The 17,690-nt window shown below is 43.2% G+C and overlaps 1 pseudogene; it reads left to right on the top strand.

Annotated features, from left to right (window-relative positions):
* Positions 1–17,690, top strand: part of LOC117349726 — a 48,522-nt pseudogene that overhangs the window by 1,613 nt on the left and 29,219 nt on the right.

Raw genomic sequence — 17,690 nt, 5'->3', positions numbered from 1 at the left:
GAAACCTTGGAATGTTTGAAAATGAGGGGAGTCAGTAGTTATTGTGTAGGGGATTTTCCTCAGTCTCTGCGGGTTTTTGCAGGGGGGTCTGTTAGATCTACATGAGGGGGGAATGATTGGTATTTGGAAGGAGCCCGTTTCAGAACAGTCATGTAGGAGGCGGTGGGTAGGTCTCTGGGTTTCTAAGTTGGCATGAAGGGTTCTTGAGAGGATTGGGAGTGAGATATAGGGCATTGGCTGACCTGCTATTGTAGCAGTACCAGTAAAGTATGAGAAATAGTAGTAAATGTTATTAGCAGTATAGTTAACAAATGCTCAATGCATGGATTAAAAAAACAAAAGTTTTTCTTTGTTGGAATATGAGAGATATGTCATTACATTTATCTCAATCAGTTTGTTATAAAATCATTAGGAAATCAAAAGAAAACACTGAAAAATAGTAATTTTATTTTTCCACAGTATACTCTATTTTCCTTCTTAACAAAATGACTCTTAAATGGGTTGATATAGCTGCAGGGTCTTCTGCCAATATCTTCAAGCCTGTGATGGCCTCAGATCTTAATGCAATGAGTTAATTGCATCGTATGGGATCCTTTTATCTAAAAGAGGGCAAACTGTTCAAAGTCTTGAAGCGAAAAAGGATCACTTTTTATATTAGAAACATATAAATCAAATATGAGGAACTTATCTATCACAAAACTAAAGCAAAGCAAAGGTTTTACCTTTTACTTTGGAGCCTGTATATTCAACTGTGTGACCAATTCGTCAATACGCCTACTCGCTTCAACTTAAATTGGAATAATTCCTTTGTTTGCATTTTTGTTTTTCATGCAGATCAGTTATGGAGTGATGAATCGACCTTTCAATGACCGAATTGAGTTCCCATTCTTTTATCGCATCGTCCTTAATGGTTATGCTCAAAATCAGGGTTTGATTCAGCTCCTGAATTTCTTTGGATGGAACTGGGTGGGGATTCTCATGTCAGATGATGAGAGTGATCAGAGGGACAATGAAGAACTGAAGAGGGAGATTATCAGGAGTGGCAATTGTGTATCTTTTGTGGAAACAATGACCTTGGTCTACTTCCGTGCAGTGATACCCGTTCAAAAAATGAGAGCAGCTGCTGACAATCTCTCCAAGTCATTGGCCAAGGTGGTTATTATCTACACCTCTATCAATTCTTTGCCATCACTTTTTTGCTTCTATCGAGACTTTAAAAAGATTAAAGGTAAAATGTGGTTCATCTCTGTTGCCATTTCTTCTCTTATAAACTTTAACAGACCATTTATTCTAGCTTGCGAATCATTGAGTGGATCTCTGGTATTCACCATTGCTAAAGGAAAGATTCCAGGATTCAAAGATTTCGTCTACAGTATCAATCCATCCACCTTCCCAGAACCCTCTTTCCTGCAGCCTCTCTGGAAGGAGGCATTCAACTGTGATCCATTGTCCAATTTATCCAAATGCATATTACATTTTTGAAACTCAATATGGATAATTTTCTGTACACCTCGATCTATGTCTTGGCCCATGCTTTGCACAACATGTACATAGTCAAATCCCAACATGGAGGAGATCTGAAAATGGAATTCTAGCCATGGCAGGTAAAATTCTCCAGACCGGTTCTTTTCTAATAAATAATTGGGTAGATATTCAGCAGGGTTGACCTGATCAGGAGAAGATCTTACCTGCTAAGCTAGTCATCCATCCGTATTCAGCGGCTCTTACCCAGATAATGCTTGAGAATATCAACCGTCACTACTGAATCACTTTCCTGTTAGTGCTGGGGTGGTCCAAAGGTAGAACTGATTAGTGGTGATTTCCAGCCTGCTACCCCAGGTAGTTAATTGGGTAAAACTGGGTCATAAAAAAAGACTCTGCCTAAAATTACCTGATTAGCTACTAAGAAGTTATCCTGTGGGAGATGGCAAAACTCAGATATTCAGTGCCAGTTCTTGGATAGGTGTTGGCATTGAATATTGAGGCTGAATTCAGTGTGCAGCAATCAGTGTTTAAAGAAATGATGACTGGTATGAGCTGAAAATCTGGGGGAATGTTTTTTTCCTCACGAATCCCATGAGAACTGACGGCAGCCATTCTGGGAATAGTGCGGGCCCAGACTGGAGTACAAAAAGCTTGCTCCTGCCTTGTGCGCCGCTGGCTTCAAGATCTGAGGTAGCCGTCTAGCGAGGGAGGGGATTAGCGCAGGGTAGGAGTGCGGAAAGCTCGCTCCTGCCAATACACTGCTGGACCACCGGGATTTAAAAAGGTACGGGGTAAAAAATTGTTAGTCGCATGGACGGATCCCTCCTGTCCTGACTTACCACTAGACCACCAGAGGGGGGACAGGGCAGGGAGGTGGGACAGGGTGTAGAGTGTGGCAAGGAGTGTGGGGTTGGGCAGAGCCTGGGAGGGAGTGAGGGGGGCTGGGTGCAGAGATTGGTAGGGAAGGGAGGGAAGGGGGCTGGGCTCAGAGACTGATAGGGAGGAAGGATGAGGGCAGAGCCTAGAAAACTAGAAAAGTGCTTGAACCGTAAAGTCTCTTCTCATTTGTTAATGACAGTGATGATGGTTTTTAATACCACTGTTGACTTTATATGGTTGAAATATTATTCTGCTATATTTTATTAAATATATTAGTACACCATTTGGTTCAGCGTCTTATAGTGCGAAAACTAAGACATATATATATATATATATATATATATAGTGACAGGGAAGCTTCTGTCCCAGCTAAAAGGACTACTAAACCCAGCAAGCACACAACCCTAATCCCTGGAAAACCTGGCATGGAGCCCGGACAACCGGCTCAGCCAGGAAGGGAAGAGAAAAGGCAGGTCATAGTACAGCCCAAGAGCCAGAGGGGGAGGGTACTGAAAACTAATTTTTCCCCCTATTACTCCTTTCCTCAAGCTCAGAAACATGAAACCAACCCAGGAGGGGGTGGGGTTAGCACTCGTGGTGTGCAGGTCAAATAGCCTCAATTAAGAAAGAGGCAGAGTAATCAGGGAAGCTCTCATCCAGAGAGGCCAGCAACCAGCCGTGACTGCAGCTTCCAAGGAGTTCCTATTCCCCAGCCGAGAACATTTCCCAGAGGCCAGCCCAGCAGGAGGAGAAGTATAATCCCTGGGAGGTACAGTACCTTGACTAGCAAGCCATGGGAGGAAGACCCGGGAGTTTACCTTCAGAGAGAAAACTTTGCTAGAGAATTAGCAAGCAGGCAAAGAGGGGGATGGGAGGAACAGCTGGAGATGAATAAAGGGAGAAACAGCCTTGAGTCCCTGAATGAGGAATGGGAGATGAGCAGTGTGCCCGAGAAGAATGTGTTTGAGGAGGGCATGGAAATAGGGGGAATTGAGACATGAAGGATTACCTCCTGCCCAGAAGAAATCCAGTCTGGGTTACTGCAACTCCTAAGTTAAGGCAAAGCTGAGAGCAGGGCAGAGGCAGCTCTGTCCCATCAAGGAAAATAGTGGTTTAAAGTGTGTGCTTTCATGCCCTATAGAAGTTGAACCCAGAGGGGAGATAAAGGGCATAATTGGGAGGGCCTGGAGACCTTATATAAGGGAGGCTTGCCTTGCACAGTTCCACAGGCAGAACTGTGCATATCCCTGGGAGGGAATGGCATATCCCTGGGAGGGAACGGCGTGGAAACCAGATATACCCAAAGGAAAAGAAAACCCAAAGTTATTAACTGAGTGCTACTGGTGAGAGAACTGAGTGACCACTTCAAGTGCCAGTGCGGGATGTGCCCAACTGGGAGAGTGAAAAGAAATGATAGCTGGGAGTCGCCAGCGATTCCCTAGGAGGGGAAGTGAGGCAACTAAGGACATTTTTGTTTTGCTTTGCTATTTGCCTATGATTTTTGCCTTTCTTCTCTGTTGTCAAAGACAATGTGATTTCTGACCCCCATAACACTGTGCAAGCTGATTTGGACTAAGATACCGGTGCTTGCACCAAAAGACATTGGGGCAACCTTTGCCCAATTTAACATTTTTTTTTGTCTGCTTTCTTTCTGAGCACAGTAATAAACCTGGTGGATTTTGACTATAAGATCCGGCATCCGGATTTTTCTTTCTACCAGCCACATAAAAGGCGCTACAAAGAATCTACCTGTGGTCCGAGCCGGGCTTTCCACCTACTCAGAAACCGGCCCAGCCACAATATATATATAGATATACTAGTCTTTAAGCTCGTTACATTAATGGGTGCTAGAATAGATGTGTCTGTCTGTCTGTGTTTCTTTCTCTCTCTCTCCTTGGCCGCTGTCTGTGTCTGTCTGTCTTCCCCCCCCCGAGCAAAGCTGTATGCCCACAGCACATCTCTCCCCCCAAAACAGTCACCTTTCCCTCTCCCTGACTGTCTCTCCATGGCCCCCCTTCTGTATTCCCCCCAGAACAAAGCTGCCTGCCCCCAGCACACACCTACCCCCAAAGCAGCCCCCTTTCCCTCTCCCTAACTGTCTCTCCATGGCCCCTTCTGTCTTCCCCCCAAGAGCAAAGCTGTCTGTCCCCAGCACACTTCTCCCCCCAAAGCAGCCCCCTTTCCCTCTCCCTAACTGTCTCTCCATGGCCCCTTCTGTCTTCCTCCCAGAACAAAGCTGTCTGTCCCCAGCACACCCCTCCCCCCAAAGCAGCCCCCTTTCCCTCTCCCCCTGCACTATTCCCGTTCTTACCCTCCCTCCATCCCGGCGTCTTCTGGCCTGCTCCTCTTCAAAGCAGCCTGCGATCGTGGCCGGCTTTAGCGAACCTCGCAGGCCGCTCTCCAACTTGGTAGCACGTTCCCTCTGACACGATCCCGTGCGTCAGAGGGAACGTGCTACTGAAGATGGACAGCGGCCTGCGTGGTTCACTAAAGCCGGCCACGATCACAAGCTGCTTTGAAGAGGAGGATCAGCAACAGCGGCGGCGGTTGCTGAGTGACGGCGGGAGGGGGGAAGCTCCAGTGTGTTCCCTGCTGAGAACACAGGCAGGGAGAGAGCTTGCCTGCGCTTCCTCCAGCGGTTGGTGAATGAGGGCGGGAGGAGGGGAGTGGCCAGAGTGATCCCTGCCGCTGCATTCTAAAATAGAATCCGGCAACGGATCAGAAAACACTGAACATAAGAACATAAGAAGTTGCCTCCGCTGGGTCAGACACGAGGTCCATCGTGCCCAGCAGTCCGCACCCGCGGCGGCCCATCAGGCCCATGACCTGTAATGTGATCCTTCTCTAATCCCTTTTATCCTTCTATCTATACTCTGTCTAAAACCTATCTTTACCCCTATTTGTATCCTTCAATCCCCCTATCGTTCAGGAATTTATCCAAACCTTCCTTGAACCCCCGTAGTGTACTCTGTCCTATCACAACCTCCGGAAGCGCATTCCAGGTGTCCACCACCCTCTGTGTAAAGAAGAACTTCCTAGCATTGGTTCTAAAATTGTCCCCTTTCAGCTTCTCTGAGTGCCCCCTGGTGCTTGTGGTTCCCAATAATCTGAAGAATCTGTCCCTTTCCACCCTCTCTATGCCCTTCATGATCTTGAAAGTCTCTATCATGTCTCCTCCGAGTCTCCTCTTTTCAAGGGAGAAGAGCCCCAGCCTTCCCAACCTGTCTGTGTATGAAAGGTTTTCCATACCTGTTATCATTTTCATCGCTCTTCTCTGGACCCTTTCAAGTATCGCCATGTCCTTCTTGAGGTACGGTGACCAATACTGGACACAGTACTCCAGATGCGGACGAACCATCGCACGATACAGCGGCATGATGACTTCCTTCTTTCTGGTCAAAATGCCCTTCTTAATAATACCCAACATTCTGTTTGCTTTCTTGGAAGCCGCTGCACATTGTGCCATTGGTTTCATTGTAGTATCTACCAGTACACCCAAGTCTTTTTCAAGATTACTATCCCCTAGCACTGACCCCCCCATTTTGTAGCTGAACATCGGGTTTTTTTTTCCTAAATACATGACCTTGCATTTCTCTATATTAAAGCGCATTTGCCATTTGCTTGCCCACTCCTCCAGTTTGTTTAGGTCCCTTTGTAGGTCTTCACATTCTTCCATGGTTCTAATCCTGCTGCAGAGTTTGGTGTCATCCGCAAATTTTATAACTTCACACTTCGTCCCTGCTTCTAGGTCGTTTATGAATACATTGAACAACAGCGGTCCGAGCACCGACCCCTGGGGAACACCGCTCGTGACCTTCCGCCAGTCCGAGTAGTGTCCCTTCACTCCGACCCGTTGCTTTCTGTCTGCCAACCAGTGTTTAATCCATCTGTGTACGTCCCCTTCCACCCCGTGGCTCCACAGCTTCCTAAGAAGCCGCTCATGGGGCACCGTGTCAAAGGCCTTTTGGAAGTCGAGATAGATGATGTCTATGGGTTCTCCTTTGTCCATCTGGCTGTTTATCCCTTCAAAAAAGTGCAGTAGGTTCGTTTGGCACGATCTTCCCTTGCAGAAGCCGTGCTGGCTCACTTTTAGTTGTCCATTTTTTTCTATGTGTTCGCAATGGTGTCCTTTATTAGTGCCTCCATCATCTTGCCTGGGACTGAAGTCAGGCTTACTGGCCTGTAGTTCCCCGGGTCACCCCTCGATCCCTTTTTAAAGATAGGTGTGATATTTGCTATTTTCCAGTCCTCCGGGATCACTGCCGCAGGGATCACAAAACACTAAGTCCGCATGCGTGCTTAGGGTTTTATTATATAGGATATATATACCATATTTATATATACATTATATATATACAGTATATAGGTAAAACACTCATATACAGTTACACCAGTTTGGGAGTAGATATAAATGTAAACATACACAATATGTGTTCATTTTTCTCTTTCTTCCATTTTCACATCGTTGGAACACATTGATTCACAGGGGTTACCACCTTTGGTCAGTTCCCCTTAATGAAACATTTTTTTCATATAAATCTAACAACTTTAAACACAGTTAGAATTTTAATGAACATAGACCATCAGAAATATTGATATTAACCTTACCGTACTTAGAAGCCTTTTACAAACGAGGTTTTGGTTATTATGGTTATTACAGGGAATACCTCATTTGTTTAAATCCTTTTGAGAGTTTCTTGTATATTTCACAGTGTTAATGTTAAACCACACCATGCGGTGATCACTTGATGCCAGATGATTTCCCACTGTAACATCAGAAACACTGTCCCTATTTATAAGTACTAAGTTCAGTATAGCCCCCGTCCCATGTGGGTTCTATTACCAACTGCTGGAACAGTTCTACTTGTAGAGAATCCGGGATTTCCCTACTTCTAGAAGACCCTGTAATAGGGATACCCCAATCAACATCTGGAAGTTAAAATCACCTGTTAGTAATACTTTCCCCTTTTACAGCTATATTCCGAATGTCCGTTGCTATAGCCCTTTTCTGCCGTCATTTTTTATGTTTCTATGTTTCTAACTATATCTCAATGCGTGAACCACGTCTCTGTGATCGCCACTAAATCCAAGTCAGCCTCTTCCATTAAAACTTCTAGAACAAGACCCCTGTTTCCATACATTAAGCATTAGTATGAGTAGATAGTGTTTTCCATACTTTGTTCCCTTTTCCCATTTGTGTAGAGATATTTAGTGATTCACTTATCTGAGGGTTTATACTCACCTGGGAGCTTTAATCACCCTGCCCCAACAATTCTAGTTTAAAACCCTCTTCAGTAGATTAGTCAGCCTGCCGCCAAAGACACTTTTTTGATAGATGTATACCCTCCCTGCTCAGAAGCCCTTAGAAAATCATCTTCTTGGTCTAGAAAGTCAAAACACGTTTGACGACACCATCCACGTGACCACACATTCATCTCCAGGATGCGAGACAACATGTCTGGTCTGCAGATGGACAATTCTGTACCTCTCAGAAGGCATCTCTTTTGCATGTAAATTATGCACATATCCACTCATGGGTGTGTCCCCCTTTCATATAGGCTCTAAAGGGAATATGTGCACATATAAAATCACAGCTACCACATACGCGGATAAGTACAGATTAGTGGTGCCTTCTACCCGTGTATATGCTAGTATTCTGTAACACACCAGGTATTCTCTGCCTACCTCCACTGATTTATGTACAAACACGAACTTAAATTTACTAAACTGTACTAATGTGGTTAATTGTATCATTAAAAAATTGATTTCATTGCGTAAAATAGGAGAGTGATAAATAATATATGTCAGCACACAATTTAGTAATACAAGACCTGCAATTGTAAGTCATCTGGGAAACAGAGAAATACCTACTTTGCTTGACTGTAACTCATTAAATACTACGCAAAAGGCATGAGCTAAATCCATATCTGTGCTTATGTTTATTGGCATTTGATATACCATCCCATCTTGGAGAAGTTCAGGGGAGCGCATTTTCCCTATCTGCCCCAGCAAGCTCACATTTAAACTACAATGTCTAGGCATGGTTGTTATCTTTTTTTTTCTCATTTCTTATAGTAAAGATTTTTCATTGATGCAGTGAAATATGTTTCTATATATTTGTAAAGTATTTTTAAATTTAAAAAAATATCAATTGTGGACTTTCAACTTTAGGGCTCCTTTTACTAAGCTGCGTGCGCTAAATGCAAACGCCACCATTGAGCTAGCGTTAGTTCTAGCCGCGTAGCGCCCGCTAATATTCTGCACGCGCTAAAAACGCTATCGCAACTTAGCAAAAGGAGCCCTTAGTTTCAGATATAAATTTCTAACCATTTATTTCCATGTGTAGCTTAACCAGTACGTTAAAACAGTTCGCTTCAAAACCCCTGGTGGACATGAGATCTTCTTTGATGACAAAGGAAATGTGCCCGTCTACTATGACATTGTAAACTTGGTCCGAACGAAGGATGGTTCCTTAAGCATCGTCAAAATCGGAAGCTTCAATCAATCAGCTCCAGAGGGCCATCAGATCTTACTAAACTCAAGTGCATCATATGGAATTCATACTTTAACCAGGCTTGTCATTATCTAATGTTCTCTTTGAGTAGACCAGGTGGAGAATTGCAAACATAAGGCAAAGCAGGATTTGTTTGCAAAGCTAGTGTTATAGAGCCCAATATTCAAATCGGTTTAGCTAGTTGCTGACCGGTTAGCTTGCGTAGTTGGAGCTAGGCACTTAACCAACTAAGTGCTTTTGAATATTATGGTTAGAACCAAACATAAAGATGGTTTTCTTCAGTCGTTCCAGAGGTGGAGCTAGCACTTGGCCATTTAAATACTGCTATTAAGCAGCCAGGATGAGCACCTACATGAGACCGCTTAAATGTCTATCCAATCTTTATGTGGCAACCCATGGCCACTTAAGTGATGAATATTGACTTAAGCAACTGTGTGTTAGCCATCTTAAAAATAATCAAATACCAAAGCTCTCATGGGTCCCAGCTTTGGAAACCTGGGAAATAGGCTGTCAGTATCAGCTGACTATTGACCCCATAATGGCCATTTAAGAAATGATCATACCATAAGCAATGCAAGTCTAGATTTGTTCACCTTAATGACAGTTGCAAACCTAGACACTGAAGCATGCTTGATTGCCATGAAATAGATTTGTCTATACCACACTATACAGTAAGAAGAGGTGTGGCAGAAAAGAAAATGTGGAAACTCTTTATTTAGAAACCTATATGAAAACAACTGAAATGAAGGTGATATGGGAAACACATCAGGCTCTGTGGCTCTTATTCTAAAAATGGTGCCTTAACTTAGGAGCAGGTAGGCAAAAACTAAATTTTTAAATTCAATGCCTAAATTTTTAACACTCAGAGGTAAATTCTCTATACTACATCTAACTTAGGCGTGCTACACAAATGCTGGGCGCAGGATAGACGCAGGTTTCTGAAACGTCATCTAGACGTCTCCAAATGGCCGTTCGTAGACGCTAGATAGATGTCCGTATGATGGTTGTTTTATTTTTTTTTTTTGTAATTATACTTTTTTATACTCTTTACTGATTTATTATCAGTCATTCAGCATTGTAAGCTTTCACATAATTAACCCAAAGTATAGGATGATGAAAAGGATAATCAAAACACAGTATACCATTTTGTAAACTATATATTTTCTGTAATATATTAGTTGATCTGGGAATATCAGTGAGGTAGGGAATGGCAGACAGAGAACACTGCTGTGTTGCATCTTTTTCCTCTATGATATCAGAATTGTACAGTTTACCATTAATACAAAGTAAAAAAATATGTTATGTTTGAAAGGAGAACTAGAAGATGAAACGTACCAAGTGGGTGTTGAACTTACAATATCAGTATGGAAGGTGAGAACCTGTAGATGTATGCTACACAGAAAGCTGTACAGTAATGTCATACTCACCTCCTATTAGAAGTGGAAAGGATAGGACTTTGAACACCATATAGACTTCTTATAAACTTCGTTTAAGTTCCACAAAGATTGGCAGGAAAGGCACCCTAAGTCATCCAATAAGCTTTCTCTGGATTTCCCAGAGACATTATTTCAGAGAGGATAGTTTAGAAGTGATATCTTGCTCGAAATAACACTCTCCTGGTCTTAAAACATTGCTACAATCAGCTCATTCTTCAGAACAAATGTAAATCCCATAACTTACACTGGCCCAACTTCGAAACAGAATCAAAACACAGATCAGACCTGAATGTGGCTTCTAGTTCACAGGAAGAGGAAGTAGCCAGCAGCACAATGCTGACCTCATTGTGACATCATCAAGGTGCACCTGGAGGTAGATATGCCACAAGTAAAAGACAAGCCAGGAGGTGAACTCACAACCTACGGATGATCGCTACAGTGCTTTTACTCACTGACCTACACCACCTTTTACACCAGTGTCTCTGGCTCCCCTGTCATAGCATACCTTAGTGATATGCTAAGGTATAATCTACTTATCTATCATCTCACAATCAGTTGAGCCAAAAGACTGGTAGCTCAATGGTGTAAAGCACCGCTGTCACGGATGCAAAACCCATATTCTTAAGTATGGTTCAATAAATGTAATACAGAGTCAATATTGTGCTGTTTATTTTATCAAACCCAAGCTCAACTTTGTAATGTATTGAGTATAGTCTTGCTAATGTGTTTGTGATGAAAATGAGATGCGATAGGTGTATATCCTATATAATAAAACCCTAGCCACGCATGCACACTTACCTGCGTGCTTCTGTGATCTCTGCTCTGTGATCAGTAGGTCTGTGGCCAGCAGGAGTGCAGATGCAGCAGCCAGGCAACTCGTTGACACACAGAACAGCCGGCGACTCCCCCCTCCTGCCCTCACTCACCACCAAAACCACCACCGCCAAAGCCTCCACCTTCTGCCCAGCCGGGAGGAGGGCTCCGAGTCGCTGAAGACTGTCCCAGATCAGCTTACACAGTCCCTAAAAAATGAACCTTTTCATCTGAGGCGCAAGGCTGCGGTGACCTTCCTCCCCCGGCTCACTAAGGTTCTGTCTTAAGAAATTCAAATGCGTTGTTGAAAATGCAAGTGACTGGAGGATGCTGGGAGAGAAATTGAGTGGCCTGACAAAATGACATCGAGGCAGTCCGATTCTGAAGAGGACAATGATTTGCCCCGCGTGTTCAGTGAAGATGAGGTCATTACAAAGGATTTCAATTTCTGATTCCGTGCCCTAAACTCTGATATGAAAGAGGTACCTATGAATTTGAGGCTGCCGTGAAAGAGATTTGGCAAGAATTGAGTGATTGGCAGGACAGTTGAGCAGGTGGAGAATTGTGTGGATTTAGTGGAACACTTATCTCTGACTACTGTTTTCCAACATCAAAAGGACTAGCAGTCAGGGAGAGAGACAGCCATATAATTCTAGAACCCGGCGAGGGCTTCTTTTAGCCTAGACATCTGCTGCTTTTGCCGTTGGGTAAGAGCCGTCACTTGCTTGGTGTAGAAAGGTATGCAAGGCTGACAGGCGTACCCATTTCTGCCTTAACATATCAGGATGAAAATAATTGGCCACTTCATAACACTTTGGGGAGATGCTTCTGTTTTGGGTGTGGGGGAGGAAAGTGGAGGAATGTTAAACCTAAGATTTCCATTTTTGACCCTTTCTTCTTTTGGCCTTTTATGTCAGGGAGGAGATAAAACAAAGGAAGAAGGGCTGCAATGTTTCTCCTACCCCCCTTTCCCTCATCCTCCCATCTGTCTCTCTCTCCTCACCTCCTACCTCAGTGTAGCTCTTGTAGCTACTCCTCATCCTCCTCCAGCCAGGCCACAGCCAACTGGCGCCGTGGCTTGCCCAAGCCAGCAGGCACTACGGTCTGCAGCCACCCACAGCTGCGGCGGCCATCATCCAACTCGAGGAATTCTTTCCGAGGCTGTCTGCACCGACGCCGGCTGCCTCAACCCACCTCAAGTCGCCCTGGACATGGCCCGCTCCTGGCATTGCTGGCACTGCCGCCATCTATGCTGTGCGGTAAGGTGTGCTCCATGAGAATAACAACTAGAATGAACAGAAGCAAAAGTAAAACAATTCTCAGCAACCTGTTCTCTGTCATCCTAGACACCCCCTGCAACACCCCAACAACACACTCCTGCAGCATAAACCCCTCATGTTATAATCAAGGTGCTTCTGGAAGGTAGATATCCCACAATTAAAAGACAAGCCGGGAGTTGAACTCACAAGCTCCCGATGATTGCTACAGTACTTTTACTCACTGAGCTACTGAGACCCTGACCCTGACCCTGACCCTGACAACTGAAAAGTCCACCATATATATATACTCCTTTGAGAGCTAATAGGTAGCAGTGCAAAAGAGGGATGGTGAGAGTCAAACTGGTGACCTTGAGAGGTTGGATGGATTGGCGCATTAACCTGTTGAGACAGAAATGCTTTCTTTGAGTTGAGTGTGATATGATAGCTAATGAGCTGATACATAGGCATCTCAGTCAAATATGATATGAAAGGGTGGTGAGATGGACTTAAGTAGAAGCAGCTGTAGTTCTGTGTTAGGAGCCTGTGCTCCTAACTCACATCCAGAGGTTGTGAGTTCTACACCCAGCACATCTTTTAATTGTGGCATACTACTTTGAAGGTGCAGATTGATGAGGTCACAATGAGGTCAGTTTTGTGCAGCTGAAGACCTCCATTTTGCAATGAGGGAAGCTGAATGTTAAGGTGTGTATCTGTTTATTCTCTTTTTAAGTGCTGATAATGTGTGCAATGATGATATGTGTTTGCTGTTCTTTCTTTGCTTTCAAAAGAGAGCCGATTGCAGTGCTGTTTGTTGAGAAAAAAAGGGGGTTGTAAAAGCCATGTGTAAATTATATTATTGTTTGGGCAGAAATGTGGTTTGTTATCCATGCAATATAATGTGTTCTATTGATATGGTGTCATTATATTTATTAGGACAGAGAAAAGATGAAAATTACCTATTCAAACTCACTATTGGAATTATTGATGAAAAAACACAGCGGACGTCTACCTCGCGTCTAACAAAGAGCCACAATTAAGAAAGTTGAAACTGCATTGAAATCCAAGTTAGACCAGGGTTTCTTACGCCTACATAATACAAGATATCTAGACGCAGTCCGCCGCTCAAGTAGCGCCTATCCAGCGTCTCCATTTGTCACGCCCAGGGCACGCCCACGGAATGCCCACGTCCAGATTTGGAGACGCGACTATACTTTCTATAGATGTCTGTCCATCGTCTATCTTTTGGGGACGTCTATCTGCCATCTAGCTACATCTATCTATCAATTAACACTAATTAAGACCCTTAACTCCGTAATTATTCACTTACTTCGGACGTCTAAAGCACGCCTAAGTTTAGACGCAGTATAGAGAATTTACCCCTCAATGCCTAAATTCAAATTTTTTAAATTCAATACCTAATTAATTCAGCGCCTAAAAAAGCAGCGTCAACCAGAGACGATTCCATTCATTAATAACCTCCAATAGGAAGTGGCAACAGATGGAAAATGTTAATGAAACCTCTGGAGAGCATATAATGTGCATTTTGCATAGCAGCTCTATAGTGGCTTTTGGTACCTTGGGTACATTCTTTTGACTAGAGAGAATTTAGGGATTACATGTTCTCTTCTGCGGCCGATGTCATGATTGTTGCAATTGCCAGGGTCTTGCCAGGTCCGAATAAGTTGAACCGACATTTCAGCCATCGTATTACAACTTTCTTCAACCACATCATGATGACTAAAATGTTGGTTCCATTTATTCGGATATAGCAAGACTCAGACAATTGCAACAATCAGAATTTAAGGAGTTTACAGTTAATATAGCAAAGGGTCTGATAGCAGAAAGGAAAAAGGCTCAGAATAACTAAGTTATTAAATATAGAGATAGAAAGGCCCAGAAGCAGACATCTACTTGATTCTCAACTGTTGCATTTGGAATAGACTATAATTTCTCTTATTTTTCCTTTTTTAAGACCCCATGCTCAGTGTGCACTGAGAGCTGTGATCCTGGATACCGGACAATTGCTTTACCTGAGAAGCCGGTCTGCTGTTTTGACTGTGTCCCTTGCTCTGCAGGAGAATTCTCCAACACAACAGGTGGGCAAATCAGGTCATTATCATTTTCAGACTATGAATACTTATGGCGACTTAGAGGGTTATGCAAATATAAGAATAGACAAGAATACAGGAACAAACAGACCAGGAGCCAATCAAATGACAGGGAGATTTGTCTGCCCCTTCAGGTTGAGTTATTTGGCCATATTATGAACATAATACAAGAACAAGAGTCAAGAACAAGAAAGGATTGAGAAGATGAAGAAGCTAAAATTCTAATATTCAAGAAAATTTCAGCATTGAGAAACAAAGTCCCTCTTTTACAAAGGTGCACTAAGCGTTTTAGTGCGGATTTAGCGCATGCTGAATCAACGTGTGTGCTAACCGCTAATGCGTCCAAAAGATAACATGCACGCGTTAGCGTTTAGCATGTGTTTATCATGAGTTAATATTTAGCGCGTATAGCGCACCTTTGTAAAAGAGGGGAAAGTCTTCAAGAACCAGCAGCCAGCCCAGAAATGAATGGAAATTTACAGTCAAGGCTCTTTCATCATTGAGAACATTTTCTTTTCCACTACTGTAAGCCCCCGAAATTTGCGGAGGTTCCGTTCCAGGAACACCCGTGAATTAAAAAAAACTGCAAATGTGGTTTTGCGCCTGTCAAAAGGCAGGAGAGGGCAACTGGGGAGGCGGCGAGTGCAGAAAATCATTCGCGGTATGCTCTGACCGCCTCTTCCTGTTACTAAAGTCAGGCTACACCAATCAGTAGCTGCTTTGACACGCAGCTCCTGATTGGTGTAGCCTGACTTTAGTACAGGAAGAGGGGGTTGGAGCATACTGTGAATTAGTGAGTCCACGATTTGCGATCTGTGAATTCACGGGGGAACACTGTACCTCCCTCATGAAGGCATTCCAGGCATCAACCACCCTTTTTGTGTAAAAGAATTTCCTGATATTACTCCTAAGTCTACCACCCTGCAATCTTGATTTATGACCTCTAGTTTTACCATTTTCCCTTCTCTGGATCATGATTCTGTACTAATCCTTTTAAATATTTAAACATCTCCATCTCCTCTGTCCCTCCTGTCCTCTAGTCTAGCGTATACATATTTAGGTCTTCCAATTTCTCTTTGTACGTCTTATGGCTCAATCCCACTTCCATTTTTGTCGCCTATTGCTGAACCGCAATCGGCAGCCATTTCATAGGTTGCCGCTGATAACGGCGCTGTTTACAGAATCCAGCCCTTAGTGCATTGCAAATGGTAAATAAAAAGAATATGCTCTAACACCTTTTGTGGTAAGCTATTTTTGCTGCACTAAGTGCACATTGGGACTTAGCACTTTTTAGTAAAAGGATATCTTAACTTAGTTTTGTTTAATAACAACACTGAATATTAGCATTTTCCAAGTGAATGACAAGCATCATCTCTAATTTTGCATATAAATTTTGTTCAGCCAATGAGTTGACCCAACAGAATTTGTGTAGTTAGCAGAAAATGGTAATTCAAAAATAAAAATGTGTCCAGATAATCAAGAAAGTAAGATGTAAAAGACATTTTATTTTCCACAGATGCAGAGAATTGCATGAAGTGCCCTGAAGATCACTGGCCAAATGAGAAGCAAGATGACTGTCTCCCAAGAACCATTATTTTCTTATCCTTTGATGATCTGTTGGGTGCAGTTTTGGCTTCTATTGCTATCTTCTTCTTCCTAATTAGTGCCCTAGTTCTGGGAATCTTTATTAAATTCAGGGACACACCTTTGGTGAAGGCAAACAACCGAGATCTCAGCTACATCCTCCTCTTCTCCCTCATGTTAACTTTTCTCTGTTCCTTGGTGTTCATTGGTCATGCTGGTAGGGTGACCTGTCTTCTCAAACAAGCTGCTTTTGGAATCATTTTTACCATTGCCATTTCCTCTGTACTGGCAAAAGCAGTTACAGTTTTCATTGCCTTCAGTGCTACCAAGCCGAGTAGCAAGTTAAGCAAGTGGGTAGGGACAAGAGTCTCAAGCTATCTAGTCCTTCTCTGCTCCTCTGGTGAAATTGTGATATGCATTCCTCCATTCCCAGAATATGACACAAAGACTGAAACTGGGCAGATGATATTACAGTGCAATGAAGGGTCCACCATTGCATTTTATAATGCAAGCCACGGCGCCAGTTGGCTGTGGCCTGGCTGGAGGAGGACGAGGAGTAGCTACAAGAGCTTCACTGAGGTAGGAGGTGAGGAGAGAGAGACAGATGGGAGGATGAGGGAAAGGGGGGTAGGAGAAACACTGCAGCCCTTCTTCCTTTGTTTTATCTCCTCCCTGACAAAAAAGGGCAAAAGAAGAAAGGGTCAAAAATGGAAATCTTAGGTTTAACATTCCTCCACTTTCCTCCCCCACACCCAAAACAGAAGCATCTCCCCAAAGTGTTATGAAGTGGCCAATTGGGTACATTGTGTGATTGGGTACATTGGTTTTCTGACTTTTCTAAGTTTCATCGTGGCTTTTCTCGTACAGAAGTTGCCTGACAGTTTCAATGAGGCTCAGCAAATCACTTTCAGCATGCTGGTGTTCTGCAGTGTCTGGGTGTCCTTCATCCTGGCCTACCTGAGCACCAAAGGCAAATACATGGTGGCTGTGGAGATATTTGCCATCCTGGCTTCTAGTGCTGGACTATTGGGCTGTATATTCATCCCCAAATGCTACATTATTCTTGTAAGACCTGACCTGAACACTAAGATGCACCTAACAGGGAAACAACATTTAACAAAAAGCAAATAAAAATGTATTCCATCCATATGACATTGGTGTTCTCACCTCTATACACAAATGCATGTTATTTTCAAAGTTTTTGAAAATAAGTGAGTTTAACAATCTTTAGGGCTTATTTACTAAGCTACATTAAGTGCTACTGTGCTCTTATCACAGCTCAAAATGGCCTAACATGGAAAATGCTGAGGCCGATTATGTAACTGCCAAACAGCGCACGCTAACCATGCTCTATGTTCAAACAATTTTTATTTTCAAAAGTGAAGAACAGCCAAAACACACTGAACAGCACATTATCAAATAGAAAAAATTGCTGTCAAAAAGTACGAAAAACACAAATAATAAAAAAAATCAGATCGATATATAGCGGCACTAGAAAAGGTTCAAATAAGAGCGACCAACATGATAAAAGGGATGGAACTCCTCTCGTATAAGGAAAGACGAAAACAGTTAGGGCTCTTCAGCTTGGAAAAGAGATGGCTGAGGGGAGATA

The sequence above is a fragment of the Geotrypetes seraphini genome, chromosome 16 (genome assembly GCF_902459505.1).
Source record: "Geotrypetes seraphini chromosome 16, aGeoSer1.1, whole genome shotgun sequence".
Classification (NCBI taxonomy): Eukaryota; Metazoa; Chordata; class Amphibia; order Gymnophiona; family Dermophiidae; genus Geotrypetes; species Geotrypetes seraphini.
This window is presented reverse-complemented; position numbering and strand designations above follow the sequence as displayed.